Source organism: Eretmochelys imbricata, chromosome 1, assembly GCF_965152235.1.
Source record: "Eretmochelys imbricata isolate rEreImb1 chromosome 1, rEreImb1.hap1, whole genome shotgun sequence".
NCBI classification, from domain to species: domain Eukaryota; kingdom Metazoa; phylum Chordata; order Testudines; family Cheloniidae; genus Eretmochelys; species Eretmochelys imbricata.
Window position 1 is genome coordinate 90,391,192 of NC_135572.1, and position 25,490 is coordinate 90,416,681.

Below are 25,490 nucleotides of genomic sequence, written 5' to 3' on the forward strand. Positions count from 1 at the left end.
GCAACAGATTTACATCAGTGTAAATGAGAGCAGGATTTGTCCTATACTAATTCATGTTAATTACTTTGGACACTTATCTTTTATAAGAAATTAAGTCAGTTTGTTACATTACTGTTACTGAAATATGCAGATGATTATTTTTGCTAACAGAACAAATGGATAAAGCCTAAGAAATATATATTACATCAACTAACTAAACTGGAAGTGATGATAACTATAAAGAGGAGAAAGAACAACTGGAAACCTCTGGCTAATAAAATAGGACAAAGTATTATACTATAATCACAGCTCCTGCCAGCATATTAAAAAGACAAAAGAAGTCAAGCAAGACAGTCTAATAAATATAAGATGTTTCCTCCTGCTTTTCTCCTTGGTTATTTCTCTTGCTATTGTTAATATTTAAAGAAATACGTAGCGAAAGAATCCCAGCTGACTGCGTTCATAGTTGTGTCTAATGAACTGTACTATTCAAAATGTAGGAACCTTGAAGAGAAAGGTTGGCATGGCTGATTATGTGGTTGTACAATGGCAAACTGAACCAAAACAAATTAGCAACAAGAAGTCATTTAATTATTTATTATAGCACAATTATTGATACTTGCTTAATGCCAGTTTTTCAGAAATAATTTATACATTTGACTACAGTGACTAAATTATCTCATCTTGTTGACAATATCTAGCATTCTTGCCAAAATGTTTTGAAACTTCTAATATACATGATTGAAAAGTTGATAGTGTTTCCTTGCTGTCCATTGTGTTGTTTTTAATTTCAGTTTACTTCCAGGAAGTGTGGGTTTTTTGTTGTTGTTGTTTGTTTTCATTTGTTTTTTTCTCTTAACTTTTTATCCATGCTGCTATCTCAGATGCTTTCTTCCAGAAAAAATGTATTTTGGCTGTGGATTTATAAATAATGAGCATTTTTCTATGTGATGTTCCAGTTTGGATCACTTGAGTTTTAAGGCTTAAATGACTGTAATACATTATCTTTTTAGATTATTTGGTGCTATTCTTTAATTTTGAATCATTGTTAAGATCACTTCTTTTAATCAAATGAAAGCTCAAGAAGTGTTCTGTCACTTGCAGCCCTATACTAAGAAGGGGCGGCTAGTTGAGGGTGCCCAGTTCATTTTGGGTGCCCACTTTCAAAGCACCCAAAATCAGTGTCACTTTTCAAAAATTTTGAACTCAGATTACAGTCCTGCAGGATGCTAAGTAACTCATATATACAAAAATTACACATGGAAAACTATGCTAAAAGAACATTATTAAGGTTGCAATATCAAGCACTCAGAAATTAGGAAATGCTCAAACTAAGGTCACCTGTGAAACCTTACGTCATCCCCCCTTGTTTGTATTCATTTCAATAGTCTTTAATTATATGATCACAGACCTTTTCTCCCCTATAGGACTGTTGCCTCATTCAGTAGAAAGCACACGCCTGCTCTGGGGATGAAACAATCTAATAGTATGTGGTTATCTAATTAAAGAGTGAATGATAACATAGTCACAAGAGGGCTCAATTAGGATTTCACAGGCAGCCTTAATTCTGGCATTTCCTATCTTCTGAGAGCTTGACTGTACTACATTAATAATGTTCTTTTAATGAGATTTTTGATGTTTATTTTCTTAGTTTTTTCTAAAGAAAACTGAAGAAACATATTTTATCATGTGACATCATAGACACTCAAAGGGGTGAAAATTTTTGAACCACTGGAAAGACTTGTGCCATCTGAGCTAAGACAATAATTGATAGTGATAGTAGCTTGTTATCAACCAGTACAAGAGGGAGACGAGGCACTCTGTGAGTGAGTTTGTCAGGTATTTGCTGACAGCAAGGGAATGGTGAGACTCAGGAATCTTGGGTTCCATTCCATGCTCTGGAGAGGAGAGCATTCTAGTGGGCATAGATACTTCTGCTCATTCCCTTCAAGCCTGATCCCTTTCTGCTCTATCCCCTCCAGTCAGTCCCCTTACACTTACACTCTCAGTCTTCTTGCTCAGCCAGTCCCAGTTCCCAATCTTTCTGCTTCTAGTCTGAGGTCTGGTCTACACTACGGCTCAAGTCGATGTCATTTACCTTGCTGAGGGGTATGAAAAAGACACCATTCTGTGTGACACAAATTACATCAACGTAAGCGCTGTCCACATCAGCACTATGCCTGCAGGAGATCCTCTCCTGCCAAAATAGCTTCCACCTCTCCTGGAGGTGGAGCAGTTATGCTAATGGGAGAGCACTTTCCTGTTGGCATAGAATGTCTTCAACAGGTGTGCTATGGTGTCAATTCTGCATTGTACAGCTGTGCTGATGTAGCGCCATAGTGTACACTTGCCCTGATTGTCCCTCTTAGCTACTCACCCCACTGCCAACATTCTCCATCCCCACTGGCTCCAACTCAGTTTACCTCCCTAGGTTCCTTTTCTAATCTCCTCCCCTGAACCCTGGCTTTTAGCCAGCCAGTTCTACTCTTCCTCATCTGATATTAGTCCTCATCTGATATTAGTCTTCCCCTGTGTGACGGTCAATGCTCAGGTGGAGTGTTGCCTAGTGGTCAGGGGGTTAAGCTCTTCAAAATGCAGAGGGGGTGGATTGGCAGTAGAGCCCAGGCTCTCCCACTCCATCAGGCTCTGGCCCAGGGCCCTGTGAAGGCTTCCAAAGTTCTGACACCAGAAGCACCTTAAGGCTGCCCTCCCTGGGCCAATTCCTACCTGCCCTCTATTGTCCAAAGTTCGCTGTCTGTAGAAAGAAGGTGGGAAAGGGGTCAGCTGCCATGCCACAGCTTCATGTCGGGCTGTGGCACAGCAGTTCTCGCTCTTGGTCCTCCAGACAGGTTAGGTCTAAGTCTTTCCCCTTCCAGGGTAGCCCATGAATAAAACAAGGGGAATTAAAACAAACAAACTGAGTCAGTATGTGAGGGGGGAATATGCCGCCCTCTCATTGTAAAGTAGCAGGTCCTCCCTTCCCTTAGGGAGGGACCTTCAAAGTAGATGGTGATGGGAGATCCTGCCTTCTCTCAGCCCTTTCCTCAGGAACTGCATGTTAAAGGTCCTTTCTCTTCCCTGACCTGCTCATAGGTGTGCTGTTCTGCTCTCTTTTCACTCCACATCCAGTATGTGCATCTCTTACAGGTGTGGTGGGGTGAATCTGTGTGGGCTTTGCATACCATATCACATACCCTCTGCCTCAAGGTGGAACCTGGGGAGCCAGGACCGTTGAATTGCCACAGCAGCCCAGAGATGGACATATAGGGAAAAGCTACTGAGCATGTGTGGATGGCATTGTTTCAAAAACTTATATGTTGGCCAAATTGGTGTAATTTGTGTTTGATTTTTCATGGGGATATCGTGCTTGACAGAAAGGTCATTTTTAGGAAAAATTCAAGAACCTGTTCCAGAGCATAGTGATGCTAGATCTACTCAACAAAATGATTATAAGATTTTATTTTCAACCGGGGCAGAACAATATATTTTTACCCAATCTATTTCTCAGAAATAGCTGAACCCCCAATTTTTCTTGAAACTTCCCCAAAAATTTCAGCTTGAGGCAGACGTTTGCCATGTAAAATTGTGGCTCCAACTGTTAGTTTGGCAAAGCTATAAGCAAATGAAAACAGGGAAATGGGACATTTTGGGCAACCTTAATAATACACAGCACCTGCAATTAATCATTTCAGTGGAAGCTGACAGAGCTCAGGACTCCCAGGAGCAACATATTACCACTCAGTAGCAGGGCCTAAAAGAGGTTAAGAATTTCATAGGACTGTTATGTTGTTTAATACATGTCAGACTGATTAGTGCACTGGCTTCTAAAAGCCCAAATATCCTGCAGTTATAGGTCACTGATTTTCAAACCCCTTCGTGTGTGTTATCATTTCAGTTTTTTCTTCTTTTTCCAAAGGAAGCTTCTTGCCTTTCTTGTTATAGAAATAGCTTGCAAAAACATAAATTGATTAAGAGGTGTCATAAATATAAAGGGAAGGGTAAACCCCTTTGAAATCCCTCCTGGCCAGGGGAAAGCTCCTCTCACCTGTAAAGGGTTAAGAAGCTAAAGGTGACCTCGCTGGCACCTGACCAAAATGACCAATGAGGAGACAAGATACTTTCAAAAGCTGGGAGGAGGGAGAGAAACAAAGGGTCTGTGTCTGTCTATATGCTGGTTTCTGCAGGGGATAGACCAGAAATGGAGTCTTAGAACTTTTAGTAAGTAATCTAGCTAGGTATGTGTTAGATTATGATTTCTTTAAATGGCTGAGAAAAGAATTGTGCTGAATAGAATAACTATTTCTGTCTGTGTATCTTTTTTGTAACTTAAGGTTTTGCCTAGAGGGGTTCTCTATGTTTTCTAATCTAATTACCCTGTAAGATATCTACCATCCTGATTTTACAGGGGGGATTTCTTCATTTCTATTTACTTCTATTTTCTATTAAAAGTCTTCTTGTAAAAAACTGAATGTTTTTTCATTGTTCTCAGATCCAAGGGTTTGGGTCTGTAGTCACCTAGGCAAATTGGTGAGGCTTTTTACCAAACCTTGTCCAGGAAGTGGGGTGCAGGGTTTTGGGAAGTATTTTGGGGGGAAAGACGTGTCCAAACAGCTCTTCCCCAGTAACCAGTATTAGTTTGGTGGTGGTAGTGGCCATTCCAAGGACCACGGGTGGAATACTTTGTACCTTGGGGAAGTTTTGACCTAAGCTGGTAAAGATAAGCTTAGGAGGTTTTTCATGCAGGTCCCCACATCTGTACCCTAGAGTTCAGAGTGGGGGAGGAACCTTGACATGGTGGCATAGCGGTGGGATTAACCTGAAATCATTTTGAGATCCAGTTGAGATTTTTTTAACTAGAAATACAGATTTTAAAATAAATTTTTTTTTCCTTTGGAAAGCAGCTGAAACTGAAAGCTGAAACTGTGGCCAAGCAGAGACAAAAGGGGATTATCTTTGTGAATTGCAGGTTTTCTTTGCCTGGAGGCAGGGTACTTAACTCCTGCAGGGAAATTCACAGTCTTCCAACCCAGAGGTTTTTTTTTCTTTTCTTCCTAAAAGTAAATAGGGGGTGTGTGTTCTACCCATTTGCTTTTTCTTTGGGCTGGGTAAGCAGGTTTCCAAGTAGTTGGAGGTTTTTTGCTTTAAGTTGGGCCCAGAGCAGAGACAAGGGAATTGTCTTTTTCTGTAGGCTGACAATCACTATCAGAGAATAGGTATTCTATTCCAGCACAGCAAAATTTTACAGCCAAGTTTTGTTTATTTCTAAACCTCGGGTGTAAAGTTAGTTAAAAACAGAGAGGTTAGAATGACCAAATCCTCAGCTCGACTACAGCTGGAATTAGCCAAATTTCAGGCTGAGGAAAAACAAAGGGAACATGAAAGACAGATAGAACTCATGCAGCTGGAGAAGGAGGTACAGGAGGCTGCCCACAAGAGGGAAATGGAGGCAAGGAAGCATGTGGAGGAGGAGAAGGAAAAAGAGAGGAAGCATGTGGAGGAGGAGAAGGAAAAAGAGAGGAAGCATGTGGAGGAGGTGGAGAGGATAAAGGCCCAGCAGAATATACCAACAAACCCTAGCAATCCTTCTCCAGGTACCACTTCCCATCCCAGAAAGTTCCCCACCTACAAGGCAGGTGATGATACTGAGGCCTTCTTAGAAAACTTTGAAAGGGCCTGCCTTGGGTACAACATCCCTACTGACCAATACATGGTAGAGCTGAGGCCGCAGCTCAGTGGACCCTTAGCTGAGGTGGCAGCTGAAATGCCTAAAGAACACATGAACAAGTATGAACTGTTTAAATCCAAGGCGAGAGTCAGAATGGGGATAACCCCCGAGCAGTCTCGTCGGAGGTTCAGAGCCCTAAGGTGGAAACCAGACATGTCATTTACCCGACATGCCTACCACATTGTGAAACATTGGGATGCCTGGATATCAGGAGCAAGTGTTGAATCTCCAGTAAATTTGCCCTTCCTAATGCAAATGGAACAATTCTTAGAGGGTGTTCCTGAGGAAATAGAAAGATACATCCTAGATGGGAAACCCAAAACTGTAATCGAGGCAGGAGAGATTGGAGCCAGATGGGTGGAGGTGGCAGAGAAGAAGAAAACTGGTCGCAGTTGGAGCGGAGACCAGAAGGGACCACGCCAGACCACACCCTATTACCGGGGGCCGCCCAAAGCCCCACCTACCTCCCAAAGAACCCTCCAGACCCCTTATCGTCCTGCCACCCCATTCTCCAGCAACCCTCCTCGCCCCAGTGACCCATCAGCTGGACGATGTTTTAAATGTAACGAGCTGGGGCATGTAAAGGCCAACTGCCCCAAGAACCCCAACAGATTACAGTTCATTGCACCGGAATCACACCAGAGGTCCACAGGCCCAGATACCTCCCAGATACCCTTGGAGCGGAGGGAAACTGTGAGTGTGGACGGGAAGAAGGTCACCACGTGGAGGGACACCGGGGCACAAGTGTCAGCTATCCATGCTTCCTTAGTGGACCCCAATTTAATCAACCCAGAGATCCAAGTGACGATTCAACCCTTCAAGTCCAACTCTTTCAATTTGCCTACAGCCAAGTTGCCTGTCCAGTACAAGGGCTGGTCAGGAATGTGGACTTTTGCAGTCTATGATGATTATCCCATCCCCATGCTGTTGGGGGAAGACTTGGCCAATCATGTGAAGCAGGCCAAGAGGGTGGGAACGGTCACCCGCAGCCAGGCTAAACAAGCCGTGAGGCCTAGCTCTGTTCCGGAAACTTCTATCAGGACCCGGTCAGAGGTGATGGACCCGGACCCCAGGCCAATGTCTGCAACAGCAGTAGTGGATCCAGTCCCAGAGACCCAGACGGAACCAGTCCCAGAACCGGAACCCGCCGAACAACCAACACCAGACCCAGTGTCAGCACTGAATCCAGTACTTGCAACCTCAACACCAGAGGGCCCCACTGAACCTGAACTGGCAGCAGCCGATAACTCTACACAAGAGGCTCAGCCGGAGCCTGAATCCCAACCTAGTGCACCAGCGGAGAGCGGTTCACAGTCAACAGAAACAGCTCCATCCCCTATATCGCTTCCAGAGGGACCAAGCCTAGGTCCACAATCCAATGAGGAACTGATGTCCCCAGCATCAAGGGCACAGTTCCAGACCGAACAGGAAGCAGATGAAAGCCTCCAGAGAGCTTGGACGGTGGCACGGAGCAACCCACCGCCTCTCAGCTCTTCTAATCGATCCAGGTTTGTTGTAGAAAGAGGACTTTTATACAAGGAAACTCTTTCTGGGGGACACCAGGAAGACTGGCATCCTCAGAGACAGTTGGTAGTTCCAACTAAATACCGGGCCAAGCTCTTGAGCTTAGCCCACGATCACCCTAGTGGCCATGCTGGGGTGAACAGGACCAAAGACCGTTTGGGGGGGTCATTCCACTGGGAGGGAATGGGCAAGGATGTTTCTACCTATGTCCAGTCTTGTGAGGTGTGCCAAAGAGTGGGAAAACCCCAAGACCAGGTCAAAGACCCTCTCCAGCCACTCCCCATCATTGAAGTTCCATTTCAGCGAGTAGCTGTGGATATTCTGGGTCCTTTTCCGAAAAAGACACCCAGAGGAAAGCAGTACATACTGACCTTCATGGATTTTGCCACCCGATGGCCGGAAGCAGTAGCTCTAAGCAACACCAGGGCTAAAAGTGTGTGCCAGGCACTAGCAGACATTTTTGCCAGGGTAGGTTGGCCCTCCGACATCCTCACAGATGCAGGGACTAATTTCCTGGCAGGAACTATGAAAAACCTTTGGGAAGCTCATGGGGTAAATCACTTGGTTGCCACTCCTTACCACCATCAAACAAATGGCATGGTGGAGAAGTTTAATGGAACTTTGGGGGCCATGATACATAAATTCGTAAATGAGCACTCCAATGATTGGGACCTAGTGTTGCAGCAGTTGCTCTTTGCCTACAGAGCTCTACCACACCCCAGTTTAGGGTTTTCCCCATTTGAACTGGTATATGGCCGTGAGGTTAAGGGGCCATTGCAGTTGGTGAAGCAGCAATGGGAGGGATTTACACCTTCTCCAGGAACTAACATTCTGGACTTTGTAACCAACCTACAAAACACCCTCCGAACCTCTTTAGCCCTTGCTAGAGAAAACTTACAGGATGCTCAAAAAGAGCAAAAAGCCTGGTATGATAAACATGCCAGAGAGCGTTCCTTCAAAGTAGGAGACCAGGTCATGGTCTTAAGGGCGCTCCAGGCCAATAAAATGGAAGCATCGTGGGAAGGGCCATTCACGGTCCAGGAGCGCCTGGGAGCTGTTAATTATCTCATAGCATTCCCCACCTCCAACCGAAAGCCTAAGGTGTACCATATTAATTCTCTAAAGCCCTTTTATTCCAGAGAATTAAAGGTTTGTCAGTTTACAGCCCAGGGAGAAGATGATGCTGAGTGGCCTGAAGGTGTCTACTACGAAGGGAAATGTGGTGGTGGTGTGGAAGAGGTGAACCTCTCCATGACCCTTGGGCGTATGCAGCGACAGCAGATCCAGGAGCTGTGCACTAGCTACGCGCCAACGTTCTCAGCCACCCCAGGACTGACTGAACGGGCATACCACTCCATTGACACAGGTAATGCTCACCCAGTTAGGGTCCAACCTTACCGGGTGTCTCCTCAAGCTAAAACTGCTATAGAACGGGAGATCCAGGATATGTTACAGATGGGTGTAATCCGCCCCTCTGAAAGTGCATGGGCATCTCCAGTGGTTCTAGTTCCCAAACCAGATGGGGAAATACGTTTTTGCGTGGACTACCGTAAGCTAAATGCTGTAACTCGCCCAGACAACTATCCAATGTCCCGCACAGATGAACTATTAGAGAAACTGGGACGGTCCCAGTTCATCTCTACCTTGGACTTAACCAAGGGGTACTGGCAGGTACCGCTAGATGAATCTGCCAAGGAAAAGTCAGCCTTCATCACACATCTCGGGCTGTATGAATTTAATGTACTCCCTTTCGGGCTGCGAAATGCACCCGCCACTTTCCAAAGACTTGTAGATGGTCTCCTAGCGGGATTAGGAGAATATGCAGTTGCCTACCTTGACGACGTGGCCATATTTTCGGATTCCTGGGCAGACCACCTGGAACATCTACAAAAAGTCCTTGAGCGCATAAGGGAGGCAGGACTAACTGTTAAGGCTAAGAAGTGTCAAATAGGCCTAAACAGAGTGACTTACCTTGGACACCAGGTGGGTCAAGGAACTATCAGCCCCCTACAGGCCAAAGTGGATGCTATCCAAAAGTGGCCTGTCCCAAAGTCAAAGAAACAGGTTCAATCCTTCTTAGGCTTGGCCGGTTATTACAGACGATTTGTACCGCACTACAGCCAAATCGCTGCCCCACTAACAGACCTAACCAAAAAGAAACAGCCAAATGCTGTTCAGTGGACCGGAAAGTGTCAGAAGGCCTTTAACAAGCTTAAAGCGACACTCATGTCTGACCCTGTACTAAGGGCCCCAGACTTTGACAAACCATTCCTAGTAACCACAGATGCATCCGAGCGTGGTATGGGAGCAGTTTTAATGCAGAAAGGACCTGATCAAGAATTCCACCCTGTAGTGTTTCTCAGCAAAAAACTGTCTGAGAGGGAAAGCAACTGGTCAGTCACTGAAAAAGAATGTTATGCCATTGTCTACGCTCTGGAAAAGCTACGCCCATATGTTTGGGGACGGCGTTTCCACCTGCAAACCGACCATGCTGCACTAAAGTGGCTTCACACCGTCAAAGAAACTAACAAAAAACTTCTTCGGTGGAGTTTAGCTCTCCAAGATTTTGATTTCGACATCCAACACATCTCAGGAGCTTCTAACAAAGTGGCTGATGCACTCTCCCATGCACTCTCCCATGCAGTCTCTGGGAAAGTTTCCCAGAATCAACTGGTTAAAATCGTCCTTGAGATGTGGAAAATATTGTTAGTCTTTATGTACTTGGTAGTATATTTTGAGATGCATGTGTCTTATTAACTCTGTTTTTCTTAGAGCTCCAGGAAGAAATCCCAGCCAGTGTTTCACCCTAGCTGAGATTTGGGGGGCGTGTCATAAATATAAAGGGAAGGGTAAACCCCTTTGAAATCCCTCCTGGCCAGGGGAAAGCTCCTCTCACCTGTAAAGGGTTAAGAAGCTAAAGGTAACCTCGCTGGCACCTGACCAAAATGACCAATGAGGAGACAAGATACTTTCAAAAGCTGGGAGGAGGGAGAGAAACAAAGGGTCTGTGTCTGTCTATATGCTGGTTTCTGCAGGGGATAGACCAGGAATGGAGTCTTAGAACTTTTAGTAAGTAATCTAGCTAGGTATGTGTTAGATTATGATTTCTTTAAATGGCTGAGAAAAGAATTGTGCTGAATAGAATAACTATTTCTGTCTGTGTATCTTTTTTGTAACTTAAGGTTTTGCCTAGAGGGGTTCTCTATGTTTTCTAATCTAATTACCCTGTAAGATATCTACCATCCTGATTTTACAGGGGGGATTTCTTCATTTCTATTTACTTCTATTTTCTATTAAAAGTCTTCTTGTAAAAAACTGAATGTTTTTTCATTGTTCTCAGATCCAAGGGTTTGGGTCTGTAGTCACCTAGGCAAATTGGTGAGGCTTTTTACCAAACCTTGTCCAGGAAGTGGGGTGCAGGGTTTTGGGAAGTATTTTGGGGGGAAAGACGCGTCCAAACAGCTCTTCCCCAGTAACCAGTATTAGTTTGGTGGTGGTAGCGGCCATTCCAAGGACCACGGGTGGAATACTTTGTACCTTGGGGAAGTTTTGACCTAAGCTGGTAAAGATAAGCTTAGGAGGTTTTTCATGCAGGTCCCCACATCTGTACCCTAGAGTTCAGAGTGGGGGAGGGACCTTGACAAGAGGGTTGGACCACTGATGGTGATTTTCCATAAGTTATTGATCTAGGAGAGGACAGTGGTTGTACTGAAAAATTAGACCCTCACGGCTGTGGTCAAGACAGAGGTCAAGCATCAATGCTGATATTATGAGATCTATCAGTAGTCTTTCATATATCCAAATCTATGACATTTTCTGCTTACCTATCAATGCTCATCTTTCACAGCTGAATCATAAGAGATAGCTACCAGTTTCTCGGCTACTTCTTGCACTGTAGACTCAAGTTCTGCCATAATAAGGTCTGGTTGGTATGTAGACATGGATAGAAGTATATCTGAGATCCATTTTTGAAACCATTTTGAAACATGGCAATTCCGTGGTCTTTATAAGTGTCCAGGATGGACATTTATGGTGAAATCCTGGCTGTATTGCAGTCAAAAGAAAAACTCCTATTGATCTCAATGGAGCCATGGTTTCACTCATCGTGACAATGCTTACCTATACCACAGTATAGGTTTTCCAACTGGAAGTTAGTGTGCTGGTCCCATACACATCCATACAGAATCCATTATTTGGTATGGCACACCTCAAAAGTCACCACTCTGATCAGAGTCTGGTCATCTGATAACAGTAATGTGTACAAACAATCATATTATCAAAGAAACCTATTATCCCTGGATATTCTGGAATGTTCACCGGGGAAAGTTGACGTCAAGGTTCCTCCCCCACTCTGAACTCTAGGGTACAGATGTGGGGACCTGCATGAAAAACCTCCTAAGCTTATCTTTACCAGCTTAGGTCAAAACTTCCCCAAGGTACAAAATATTCCACCCTTTGTCCTTGGATTGGCCGCTACCACCACCAAACTAATACTGGTTACTGGGGAAGAGCTATTTGGACGCGTCCTTCCCCCCAAAATACTTCCCAAAACCTTGCACCCCACTTCCTGGACAAGGTTTGGTAAAGAGCCTCACCAATTTGCCTAGGTGACTACAGACCTAGACCCTTGGATCTTAAGAACAATGAACAATCCTCCCAACACTGGCACCCCCCCTTTCCTAGGAAATGTTGGATAAAAAGCCTCACCAATTTGCATAGGTGACCACAGACCCAAACCCTTGGATCTGAGAACAATGAAAAAGCATTCAGTTTTCTTACAAGAAGACTTTTAATAAAAATAGAAGTAAATAGAAATAAAGAAATCCCCCCTGTAAAATCAGGATGGTAGATACCTCACAGGGTAATTAGATTCAAAACATAGAGAACCCTCTAGGCAAAACCTTAAGTTACAAAAAAGATACACAGACAGAAATAGTTATTCTATTCAGCACAGTTCTTTTCTCAGCCATTTAAAGAAATCATAATCTAACACGTACCTAGCTAGATTACTTACTAAAAGTTCTAAGACTCCATTCCTGGTCTATCCCCGGCAAAGACAGAATATAGACAGACACACAGACCCTTTGTTTCTCTCCCTCCTCCCAGCTTTTGAAAGTATCTTGTCTCCTCATTGGTCATTTTGGTCAGGTGCCAGCGAGGTTACCTTTAGCTTCTTAACCCTTTACAGGTGAGAGGAGCTTTCCCCTGGCCAGGAGGGATTTCAAAGGGGTTTACCCTTCCCTTTATATTTATCACAGTTGAGTGTTAAAATAAAGTTATAGAATGTTTGATAATGGAAAGTGTTGGGCAATATAAATATAAATGTCAGTGGAATATATTACATAGTACATGAGGTGAGGCGATGGCAGCACGGTGACGAGAGTGATGAGGACATGGACACAGACTTGTAAGAACACGGGCCCCGGCAATTTGGCCATCCTGATGCAATGGGGCAGGCTCCTGCCATGGAACGCCGATTCTGGGCCGGGATACAAGGGTAGACTGGTGGGACCACACAGTGTTGCAGGTCTGGGATGATTCTCAGTGGCTGCGAAACTTTCACATGCATAAGGGCACTTTCACGGAACTTTATTATATTTATAAAGGTACACTCACCAGAGGTGTCTTCTCCACCTTCAAGGTCTGGGAGCCCGGGTTGAGAGGGTTGGGAGGGTATTGGATCCAGGGTGATAAACAGTTCCTGGCTGTCGGAGAGAACGGTTTCTCTGCTTGCCTGGTGTGCGCTATCTTCAACCTCCCCCTCCTCATCATCTTCCTCGGCCCCAAAATCCTCATTCCTGTTGCGTGAGACTCCCTTGCAGGAGTCCACGTACAGGTGTGGGGTATTTGTAGGGGCACTCCCTAGAATTGCATGCAGCTCATCATAGAAGCGGCATGTCTGAGGCTCTTACCCCGAGTGGGCATTTGCCTCTTTGCTTTTTTGGTAGACTTGCCTGAGCTCCTTAAGTTTCACGCGGCACTGCTGCGGGTCCCTGTGATAACCTCTGTCCTTCAAGGCCTTGGAAATTTTTTCAAATATTTTGGCATTTCGACTTTTGGAATGGAGTTATGATAGCATGGATCCGTCTCCCCATACAGCGATCAGATCCAGTAGTTCCCATTCAGTCCATGCATGAGCTCTTTTGCAATTCTGGGACTCCATGGTCACCTCTGCTCATGGGATTTGCACAGTCACCTGTGCTGATCAGCTTGCCATGCTGGCCAAACAGGAAATGAAATTCAAAATTTCGAGAGACTTTTCCTGTCTACCTGGCCAGTACATCCAAGTTGAGAGTTCTGTCCAGAATGGTCACAATGGAACAGTCTGGGATAGCTCCTGAAGGCCAATACCGTTGAATTGCGTCCACAATACCCCAAATTCAACCCAGCGATGTCGATTTCAGCGCTAATCCCCTCGTCGGGGAGGAGTACAGAAATTGATTTTAAGGGCCCATTAAGTCAACAAAAATGGCTTAACTGTGTGGACGGGTGCAGAGTTAAATTGATCTCGTGCTGCTAAATTTCACCTAAAAACTGGTAGTGTAGACCAGGGCTAAGTAAGCCTATTTATTCTTATTGTAAAAGCATTACAGAGAAAACATACCGAAAATAATAAAAGAACCTACAAACATGCTAATAAGCTTACCAGAGATCACCCCAACACCAACATGGGCTCTGGCAGGAGAAGTCCTTCGAAACCCCATCCAGGGATTTTCTTGTGGTTTGAAGTTCATCAGAGCTTCAGCTCAGGAAAAGCACACAGTCTTTATGGGGCATCAGAAGGCCAAAGCCCGTCCAAGCCTTCACTAAGGATTAGGGCCTTCTGTGGGCCCTAGATCCATTAGGGCCCAGATCCATTTGTTGGATCAGAACAAAAGCCCTGAGTCAGTACACCAACAGGTTATATATCCCGACATCCTTTCTTTGACTGCTGGTGTCTAGAGAATCCGGTTTGAACTTTTGAAGAGATTGTGAATAGGTCAGCAGCCAGACAGTGGGTCCCTTCCCCATTAAATTTGCATCCCCCTCTTCCTTGAGAACTCACACATAATCTCACAATAACACATACAGACTGCATTTTTAATAGAATCAACTCCATAGATATAAGACTTAATTCAATAAAGTTTGTCCAGGATATTACGGGACCTTGTCATATTTGTCATATACTCTACGGCAGCATAATTTCAGCAGCCTTGCAGTGGAGATGTATCCTAATATCGCCACTCACTAAACCTCTCCATGCAGGACCAAGAGTGGCAGGGGCCTCCTCTGTAGCAGATTCTCCCTTTGTCCCTGTAGCTATCAGCAGAGATATGCTGGTGCATCATCAACAGGAACTGTTCAGCATCTATGCTGATATCATGCCATAATGGTGAGCTCTTTGCCAGCTAATTGTTAGTCAGAGTAGACTTGAGAAGGAGTTTAAAGGGGTGCTGTGAAAGCCTGGCAGAAGTCATTAGCCTAATGAATGAAAGGAATGGGATAATTATTTGTAGCTAATTCATATAAAATTTAAGCATTTTGCTAAAATACAAGGAGCAGATTAAATCTTGTCAGGTATCCTATTTAATGTGAAAGTATAATTACTTACGTAACTCCTCACTGCTTTAGGATATTCAGCATGGAATACCTGACAGTGCTCTAGGAATGTAATGAATACATCCTGCCAATACATTTTACCCATTCCTTACAGATTAGTAGTCTCCCTTTCAGCTGTGTGATCCTATGAACACATTAGCAGTTGGCATATAAAGGGTCAGATTATAAATATGAATTATAGTACTTTAAAAAAAAAAAAAACAATGAGTAAGGTAAACTAAGGCTCTGAATGTGAATGTGTCACTACAGAGGAGGTACTGTTTAATCACTGGAGTTGGGTGAATCATTGCTTTGGCCAGCAAACAAACAAAAATCAGAAAAAAATATTTTGTTTGGTTCTGAAAATGTTTAGAATTTGTAAGCACATTGGAAAAGTCTATTTCAGTTCACATGAACTGTTTTATTCCATTCAACTTCAGAAAACTGTGTGTGCATATGCACCTGTCCCCCTCCATTATAATCTTTAGCCTAGTGGGTAGGGCCCTTGCCTGGGATATGGGAAATCCAGGTCTGAATGTTCTCTCAAGATCAGAGTTTTGAATAAATTCTCTCCCTTCCCTGATGAATAGCCTAGCCAGTCTACTGGCAATTCTGCTCTCATGCTGTTCTGTTGAAGCTGTTCCACTTTGAATAAATACTTATATATTCATTGGTCCAGAGAGAGAAAGTGTGAGACCAACTCTATAGCCAGATAATTAAGACACAGACCAGGTATGTAAAAATATGGATTCAAAGGTTCTGTCTGCATAGGTCAGAGGAGGCATTTGAATCTACCACATCTCCCACCTCCGTGGTCAGTGCCTTAAACACCAGGTGACACAGTCATTTTCGCTCTTGGTCTCTCTCTGGACCAATAAATCTTTAAGCAGTTATACAAAGTGAAGAACAGGATTACAACAGGAGAGCTCAAGAATAGAACAGCCTATAACCTGGAGCAGAGGTTCTCAAACTTTAGTAACCTGAGGACCCCCATTTTGATTTAAAATTTTGCCATGGACCTCCAAACCCCCCACTCAGCCCCAAGCCCTGCCCCCAATCCACCCCTTACCCAAAGGTCCCATCCCTCCCCTTCCCTGCCTCTTTTCACCTCCCCCAAGCATGCCCCATCCACACTCCTTCCCCTCCCTCCCAGAACCTTGTGCTTGCCGGGGAACACCTGTTCCCTGGTGTGCAGGAGGTGCTGGGAGGGAGGGAGAGGAGTTGAGGGACGGAGGGAGAGCAGTTAATCAGTGGGGCCTGCGGACCCCCTGGAGTACCCTCACGGACCCCCCCCCCCCCCAGGGGTCCTGGGATACCAGTTTGAGAAACACTGGCCTAGAGGTTAGAGCACTCATAGAGGAAACACAGTCCCTACTGTGGGGATTCAAATCTGGTTCTTCCACATGCCACACAAGTACACCCATCACTGGGCTAAAGGTTGTAAAGGAAAGAAGAACACATGTGAACTCACTTTTCTGAAGATGGCTTTTTCCCCCGAGATGGTCAAATTCACAAATGGTTTTGAGTCAACCAATGAATGTAAGAGCTGCAGGCCTATCACCTTGCTGTCTGTGCCAGGGAAGGCATTTGTGCATGCTCTGCTGATGTGTTTGGATCCCCTCCTACATTAGAAATGTCCCCCTCAACAGTCAGGCTTTATGAGGAACAGGTCCACATTATATGCCGTTTTGGCCCTATGTTGTTGGAGATACACTGCGAGTTCATGAAGCTCCTGTATGTAGAATATATCAATCATAAGGCTGCATTTGATTCAGCTAAGCGAGTCATGCTGTGGAAGGCCTTAAAGGGCATAGGTGTCCCAACCACTCTGCTGGACTTGATTAGTGAGCTGCATAATGGAACCACTTCCCATGAATGTGTGGGGAATTGGATGTTGGCACCTTTTAAATCAAATATCTGGTGTCAGGCACTGCTATGACTTGGCCCCTGAGCTCTTTTGTTGGGCAATGAATTTTATAATGCAGCATTCCGTCTGGTCCATAGAACTATGGTGATTTCTCAGACCTTGACTATACTGATTACATTGTTCTTCTAGTACAGAACCCTGACAGGTTACAGGTACTCCAGCAAATGGATAAGGAGCCAGATAAGCTTCATGTCCATGTTTTGTGGTCTAAGACAAAGCTACAAAACCTAGGATTAGGTCCACCCATGGTTCCAATCTGTTTGAATAGTACATCTATTGAAGCAGTCTTCAGCTTTTGCTATTTGGGTTCTATACTCACCAGCTCCTCCAACTCTCACAGGGAGGTTTTTCACTGGATTGGCATCATAGTGGCCATATATTGTTTACAATGAATATGGAATCAACATAATATTGACAAGACAACCAAGTTCAGCATATATCCCAGCTGTACTGCTGTAGGACTCCAAAACATGGACACTGCCACTCAGACTGGGCAAAAGCTAGAGGTTTTCCATACAAAATGCCACCATTGTATATTGTGTATAAAGTGGAATGATTTTATTTGTAACACAGATGTTTATGGTTGCGCTGGTCTACAGACCACTGAGGTCATTGTCCACAACCAGCATCTTACGCTTTTCAGACTTGTTAGCAGAATGCCACAAGACATTCTGGCTAATGCCATTTTCCTGGTGGCTTGTAACATCTGGGATAAAATTTCACCAACTGATGGGTGGAGGTGGTGCAGAGGCAGACCCCCTATTACATGGGTGCATCAAGTCTGTTCCAACGTTGGACTTTCCACCCATCAAGACCTCGTGGCTACACAGGAACGGACCAAATGATGAGTGATCACTACAGCCGATCATTTGGCCAAGCAGAGAAAAAGAAGAAGAAGGAGAAGAAGAAGGTGTGTTGCTGCAGCTAACTGCTTATGCCTTGCTATTGAACCAATAGGCAAGGGTCATTAAACCTGTAAAAATAGTTGACAGAGGTGCTTAGTTTTACTCTGTACCTTTTTTATTTATTCTAGTTGCATAACAATACAATAATTAAAAGACACATGCAAATTTAAACTCCATTTTAACATGATAATTTATGACTCAGGATGAAAAATATTGAAATATCAGAATTTCCTACAGGATGAAATTTAGATTTTCAACCAGCGGCACTCTTTGCCTTTAGATGGTTTTGGGAGGAACTTATCAAAGACATTCATCTTATGACAGAAAGCCAGCTTCCTCAAAAGCCCCTGACCTGCTTATTTAAAGCTCCAGTGTAGGATCTGCTCTTTAAACAGAATTATAAATTAATTTATTTGCTATTGTTAGCAGCTAGACTTTGTATTGCATATGACTTCTCCTATGGAATTGTGTAACAAGAAAATATGGACTGTCCTTGTAATGGAAAAGTTTTCATACCAAGTATGTACAGAAGAGAAGCACCAGAAAGAGAACAGGCATTTAGAAATTTGGTCACCCTTTCTAGTATACTCAGAGGAGGATGGCTCTCTTGCCAGCAAGCCAGTTTTAGCCAGGTTATTTGACTATTAACCTGATCTTAAATAAATAAGTAAGTAATGTATGATGTAATATGATAACATTTTATTACAACTTTGCCTCAATACAAATAAAAAAAAGGAATTCACAATTGAGGGGCGGTATATTTTTGGGCCAGATTCACTCATGCAATGTGGCTGTTCTGCTTTGCTATACTGTATCTGTGTAATTTAGCCTTAAAACCAGTTTAACCATCCCAAGAAAGATCACATAACACATAACCTTTTCGTTGTGTGTTTGAAAAGCACCTTGCACAGCGGGGCCTGGTCCTTAACTAGGGCTTCTAGGCACTATGGTAATAATAATAATAATAATAATAATAATAATAAATTTTATGTTCAAGAAAGGCTGCTGGCATATCAGGGAAAAGAGGGTGAGGCTGGAAGAAAAAGGACATGGATAAGACACCTTTGTGATATACCAATCTTGCTTTCAACCCTTTGTTGTCATTGTACTCATGTAAATTAGAGCAGCCTGGAGACTGCTCTAACATGGCAAAGGGGAAACAGCCTTGCCTAGAGCTCTGCAATGACGAGAAAAGTGCAAAAGAGTTCAGGTGCTCTGTCCAGCTGTGCCACATTCCTGCTCTAGCCCTATATTATTACTCTCTGTGTATACTTTTTACTCATATTTCTGCACATGCAGTAAATTGTTTCATATTATCCATCTAAACTCCCATGGCACTATAATAGGAATTGACTTTCTACAGCTTGCAAAATGGATTTAATACTTTGCATTTTTCTAGTCCGGCTTTTGACAGTCAGATAGCCAGAGATACTTAAAGTTTCACTGAATCACCAGTATATCAAAGAGCTATGCCACCACTTGTGCTGTCCCTTAGCTGCAGGTGAACAAAGTACAATGGCAGCTAACACTAATACAAAATAAGCATCATAATATGCACTTGTCCTTATGTCAGCTGTATAAATTCTGTTCAGGGCATCAAAAGGACAGATGATAAGAGTCCCATCAATGCCCTCCCTGCTCCCGAGACAATTTGTAATGACCTTCATGTTCTGGATATTTTACTTTATTAACTTTTCTCTCAAAGCTATTTTCTGTTTCTCTTTAGGAAAATTAGCTGATGCACAATCTCTATATCCAGAAACTACATTTTCATCACAAATATGAAATATAGTTCTCTATTCAGTCTTAAAACAATTAACTTCAGTCCAAGCATATGATTCTTTTTTAATCAGTATAACTTCTTCCCATGAATGAAATATCTCCAGAGCTACATGCTCTCAAATGTTTTGTCCTTTGCTGTCAATAAAGCATAAATAATTTCATCCCATAAAGAGGATGGTGAGCAAGATATCAGGACATCAAATTAAAAGGAGTGGTATTGTGTCATGATCTCTACAGTAAAACAGGTCTCTCTTATTCTCCCCATATATCCTAGAAAACAAAGTATCCAGCTGACAGCAATTAAATCCAGGAACAAGGGCTCAAATAGAAAAACCTTTTACCTGCATTTAGAGGGTCATGCATCCCCACAAACAAGGGAAAATTGTCTCCTATTTAGTTGTCTTCCACATTTACAAATTTGTTTAAGATTCAAGCTACAAATATTGCTGTTAAGGTAAAATGATTTTATCTTAAGAATCTTCCACAAGATTTTCACAAATTTATAACCAAATCTAGTACTGCAAAAAGAAAATCAAACTGCTGTTTCAGCATTTCATTCCCCATATTTTTTCAATGGTTCTTGCAATGTGAAGCTCAGTAGAAGAGTGTGAGGGTTTAATGAACCATTCTCTTAAACAATGTATTAACCTCCTGCTACACAGTTAAAACTCCTGTAATTTGGTATAAACCATAATACTGTCTTGACATTGTGACAAAGGATAAACATCCTGTTTAATGGCCAGATTCAAGTCCACTGAAGTGTATGGAATTCATTCTGTTGACTTGAATCGGCTTTGTATCAGGCCCAAAGTGGATTGTCCAACTAGTTGCCAGTAGTCCTCTCTTCAGGCAGACACAGCTGTCATCACTGGTGCCTGAGGCAAACTCACTCACCTTCAGTGAGCTTCAACCTTCAAATATTGCAACATAATTTAGTTTTATTATTTTAATTAAGGAGAGTGGCCTGTGATCAATAAAGTGATGCTTTTATGTTAATAATTGATCCTTATTCATAAATATGCAATTTTTTCACCTGCTGACACTGTTTACAGTTTTTCAATGTGTGGTAAAACGGGATGAAATACTTTCACCCTATCTTACTCTGTAAAACTGGTAGACAGGTTATATTAATATCACAAGGAAATATTATTGCTGGTGCCTCTATAAGATCTGTAGAAGTGCTTTACTGGCAGTGTGTGGAGGTGGTCACTTTCTTACAGCATTGGTCTATCACTAATGATCTAATTCCAGACCATGATCAAACATGCCCTAACCTACAACTGCCCATGAGCAAATACCTTGTGTCTCAGATGGCAGCATGTAGCACTGAAATTAGTAATGCAATTTTTGCAATTGCATACCTCATAAACATATTTATGGACCTTTTCTTGGCTAAAATCATCTGGTGACCTCAAATGGCTAATTTCTTTCAAATGAAGGCCTAAACCCCAACTGAACTAGCTTGCAGAATACATTAATATAGTTTTAATTATTTTAGATTTATACAGAGTAACAAAGATGTCCGTCCAATGCTCTCGCACCCTTTTCAACTTTTGAAAATAAACAGACCTATCAGTCCTGCAGCTCAATACAAATACAGAGCAACAATGTAAATATAGTTGAAGTGAATTGGTCCCAGGTGAGTTCCAATATCTTTCACTATCACTGCTCAATGCCCATGTCCCCATGCGCCTCATGGAAGAAAAAGGTGGGCCTTCCAGAGTGCCCTGAAGGCTGGCAAACTCTTGTTATTGCTATAACCTGGGTTAAGCCTTGTTAAGGGTCAATTTAAAACCTCATTGAAAATAATATGTAAATGAAACTTTGAGATAATTATAACATACAGTTAAGGGACCACATCTAAAACAAGTCCTAATACAGTCTGTCCAGAAACTAGCACAATGTGAGTGAGTGGAGGTGGGTGTGGCAGGGGCAGATATGAAAGTGAGATTCAGAACGAGGAAGAAAGCCAAGCAGCAACCTGAAAAATTATGTGACTCTGGAGAATCCTAGAGCAGTGGTTCTCAAGCTAGGGAAGGGCGGCCAGCTTGCGCCGCTTCCTGCAGCCCCCATTGGCCTGGAGTGGCAAACTGTGGCCAGTGGGAGCCACGATTGGCCAAACCTGCGGATGTGGCAGGTAAACAAACTGGCCCGGCCCGCCAGGGGCTTTCCCTGAACAAGCGGCAGCCCTAGTTTGAGAACCACTGTCCTAGAGGAAGGTTCTGAGTCTGGTCAGTGTGACTATTCCCGTTATTGTGGTCCCTTCTTTGTTTTCAGAAGCACAATTTTGTACATACCTTGTAAACAAACATGATTACATCAAAGAAAATACCAGACTCCATCACTTTCTACTCCCAGCTGGAACATCTTTGAGGCCCTGAACTTTGACAAGCTGCTCAGGTCAGAAAGGCTCAACACTCCTATCAACAGTGGGATCTAGTTTCCAAGGAGAGATAGTGCAAGCTAGTATTTCTGTTGAACAAAGATGGTGGAAATGGTTGCAGAATCCAAGATGACAAAAGGATTTAAAACAAGACCTAAAACAAGAGCTGGGGGTTTTGCAAGGAATTATGACAAGACCTAGAAAAAAATCTAGAAGTTTCCCAGAAAGGGCTGGAAGATGACTTGAAGGTTGAGATGAGATCACTGTTGGAAAGCAACTACAAGTGCCCAGACAGACTGGAAAACCCAGCTGCAGAATATCCAGGCTGCAATAGTAAAGCAGTTAGAAGATTTGGCCAGCAATCTGACTGCCATATACTGGACATTTTTCACTGAAATGGCCAATTTGGAACTTATTAATTGAGATGAGCTGCAGTAAGGATTTACAGAGTAAAATTTAACTGCAGAAGAAAATCAAAGGGTCACAGACCACAGTGGAAGATCAGCACCTGGCTGGGGAATCAGGCCAATCAAAGAACCTGGGTAAGACTGGAAACTTACAACGTTTTCCTACCCTACCCTTTGTAAACCGTCAGTGCTCATCACCTCCAACTGTGGATACTTTTACACAGATGCACCAGTATGGATCTTGGTGCACTCATATCTGAAAAATTGTGGTGACTTTGTCCATTATTCCAGCAAAAAAAATACCAAAACAAAAACACACACACACCCCAAACATAAATACCTTTCATGACTGTGCTATCTGCTTATTTTTCCTTTGTGGTTAAGTCAATACTATTCAGAAAGTTATAGTACATTTGAGGCAGATAAATATAAAAATTAGGACAAAAGTCAGAAGAAAAGTTCTTTCCAAGATCCAAGCAAATATTACTATGTTTGAAAACAAACAAACAAACAAACAACCCACAAACCACAAAAAATAAAGCTAAGTACATTAATGAACATATTAACAGAAGCTCCTATCCCAAAGACAACAGATCTCCTTAACCTGAGGTAAGGTCTCCCTCCAACAGTGTGGACACAATAATTCTAGCTCCAGAAGACGATGAGCAAAGCAGTCAGTCTGTGTGAACCTATCAGATCAGTATACAGGGGTGAGTTGTGATGATAGTTCATTGTTGAACTGGCCCAAACTGAGATGTGTGTATGCTTTCCTGGTATTTTAGAAACGTTGGCTATGTCAAGTTTTTAAATTCAGGCTTCTAAGGTGTGAAAACTACTATAGTTAGATGGGAAGTTAACTTGGATTTCCATTCCTATTTTATTCATGGCATGCAATGCCCTGGAGGAGATCAATTCATGATCCAATATTTTGCATCTGCAAAAAATATTTTCTTATTTATGCTGAACCACTTCACAAATGCTTTGAGTTTACTTGAATTATCATGTCACATAAATATTATGTTTAATCTTAATTAGTGTACAGCCTTCATAAATTGTTAGTGTTCAGCAAAAAGAGCAAGTGAAAATAGAGATCACCATCTCCTCTCCTTTCAGAGGAACCTAAATCCTCACAGTGGTAATTTATAATTAATTAATATTAAAAATATTTTGATAATGTCAAAGCTAAGCAAATTAGCCTTTAAGTCAAGGCTAATTTCAGGGAATTTTGCTTAAAAAAGCAACAAACCTCCTGGTACAGAAAGAATAATAAAACATACATTTTAAAATACTGGGATTCTTTGTCATGTAAAGAGCAGACATTACACTGAATTAATTAGTGGTGAGAAAAAAACCCACCTAATACAGCCCATCTCTTACTCAAAGTAGACTTCCTCCCACCTGCTCTGACAAGAGGCAGTAAGTATAATTATGCAAGCTATAGGCAACTTGACTACTAATTATTTCATTTATATTACAGCACATAGTCTATCATAATAATCACTTTAACTGTATCTTGCTTTTCTACCTTTGATTCCATCCACAGCATTCCTTGGGAAAAAGGAGAAAATTAGTGATTTAAGAGTCAAACTCTCAGTCATGTCATAAGAAATACAGCTCAAATTTTGATTCAAAGAGAATTATGACACAAAAGCTTTCAAACCTGGACCAAGTTTCAGGAACAAAGATTAAAGCCAAGTGACTTTCTCCTAATTTCAGGTTTTGTTACAAAAGACTGAATGGCTATACTCTTAAGAGCAAAAACCAGGTGTGCTGAAGACACAATGTTTTTTGTTAGTTGCAGAGCAGACACTGCAGTTTATAATAAATGTGACACAGTTTGTTGCTGTACAAACTAATAGTCATCAGTAAAAGCAGCACATATTTATACTGTGGGGTTCTACTTGTAAAACTAGTAAAGTGGCTACTAACAAGGATGAGATTTCATTAAGTACTTATTCAGGGGATTTATTGGTGAGTTGCCCTCTTGAGGACATCAATGTTTATATGAATTCTTGTTGTAGAAAGGCATTCATAGAGAACAAGAGGTATACTCACACAGCTACCACACAAAAATAAAATATTCCATATAATATGCAGGAAACAAAATCACACTTTGAATATATTCCACTCAGCACCTCACCCCTTATTTTAAAAGAAACAAAAACAAAACAAAAACAAAGAAACACAATAACGACAAACACCGAGATTAAGATAAACTCAGAACAAGAAAATTATTCTGACTTAGGACTGTGCCAGGCAAGACTGTAATTGGAATAGGAGGAGGGATTCCTAGGTCTCTCACCTCCCAAGTGAGTGTGCTAACCATCAATCAGAGGGAACCCCACATCAGAATATCCCATAGCCCAATGGCTAGAGCACTCACCTGAGAGGTGGTAGATTTCTGTTCAGTTCTCTTCTTCCCCTTAGGTTGGGGAGGGACTTCAACTAGGGCCTCCCACATCTTGGGTGAGTACCCTAACCTAAAAATTATGAGCAAGGTTGTTCCTTACCCCTCTTACCATTTTGTGTAAGCTCATAAACTAGGGCCTGATTTGGTAAGCGAGCTCTCGACACTCTCACTGGGATCAGGGCCAGAGGCAAATTATGCAGAGGAATGCCTAACTTCAGCTGGTCCAATAAAGCACAGGTGTAACTTTACTCTTGTGAGTGGCCTCAGTAAAACCAATGGGAAAAGATGCTCACATGTTTAAATGTTTTCAGGTTTGTATTGTGAGGAAGTAGCATTTGGGATATGTGAAGCAAATACAAAAATACATGTGTTACCTGAAAAATCCTACTTATATTTATTGTTTTGTCTGACCCTCATGATCTAGAATCACTATATTTTGCTGTCCCTCCCAGAAGAAAAGATACATTATAAATCACTCTAGAAATGACTGTTTTTAATGCGGATGTAACCATCTGGAACCAATGTTATTAACATGAAGTACATTACACATGATCAATTTTAGGCAAAAAGGGAATTTAAATAAACTTATACCTAAGATACCTATATATAATGTTGCAAGAAGTAATAAGATGAACATTCTGGAGTAGCTCCATGTACTAATGGTAACTCTAATATATGAAATTGACAGATAAAGTAATTCAATGCCTTGAAAAGAAAAGCTATTTGTTTTTGTATGTATTCAATTAAAGAGCCTGTTCCCTGACTGTATATAAAATGATTCTGAGTCTCATCAATTCAAACCATTTTTAATAGTATCAGCAGACAGGTCATTGTCTCAAGAAATAACCATCCCAAAGATACTGTTTTATA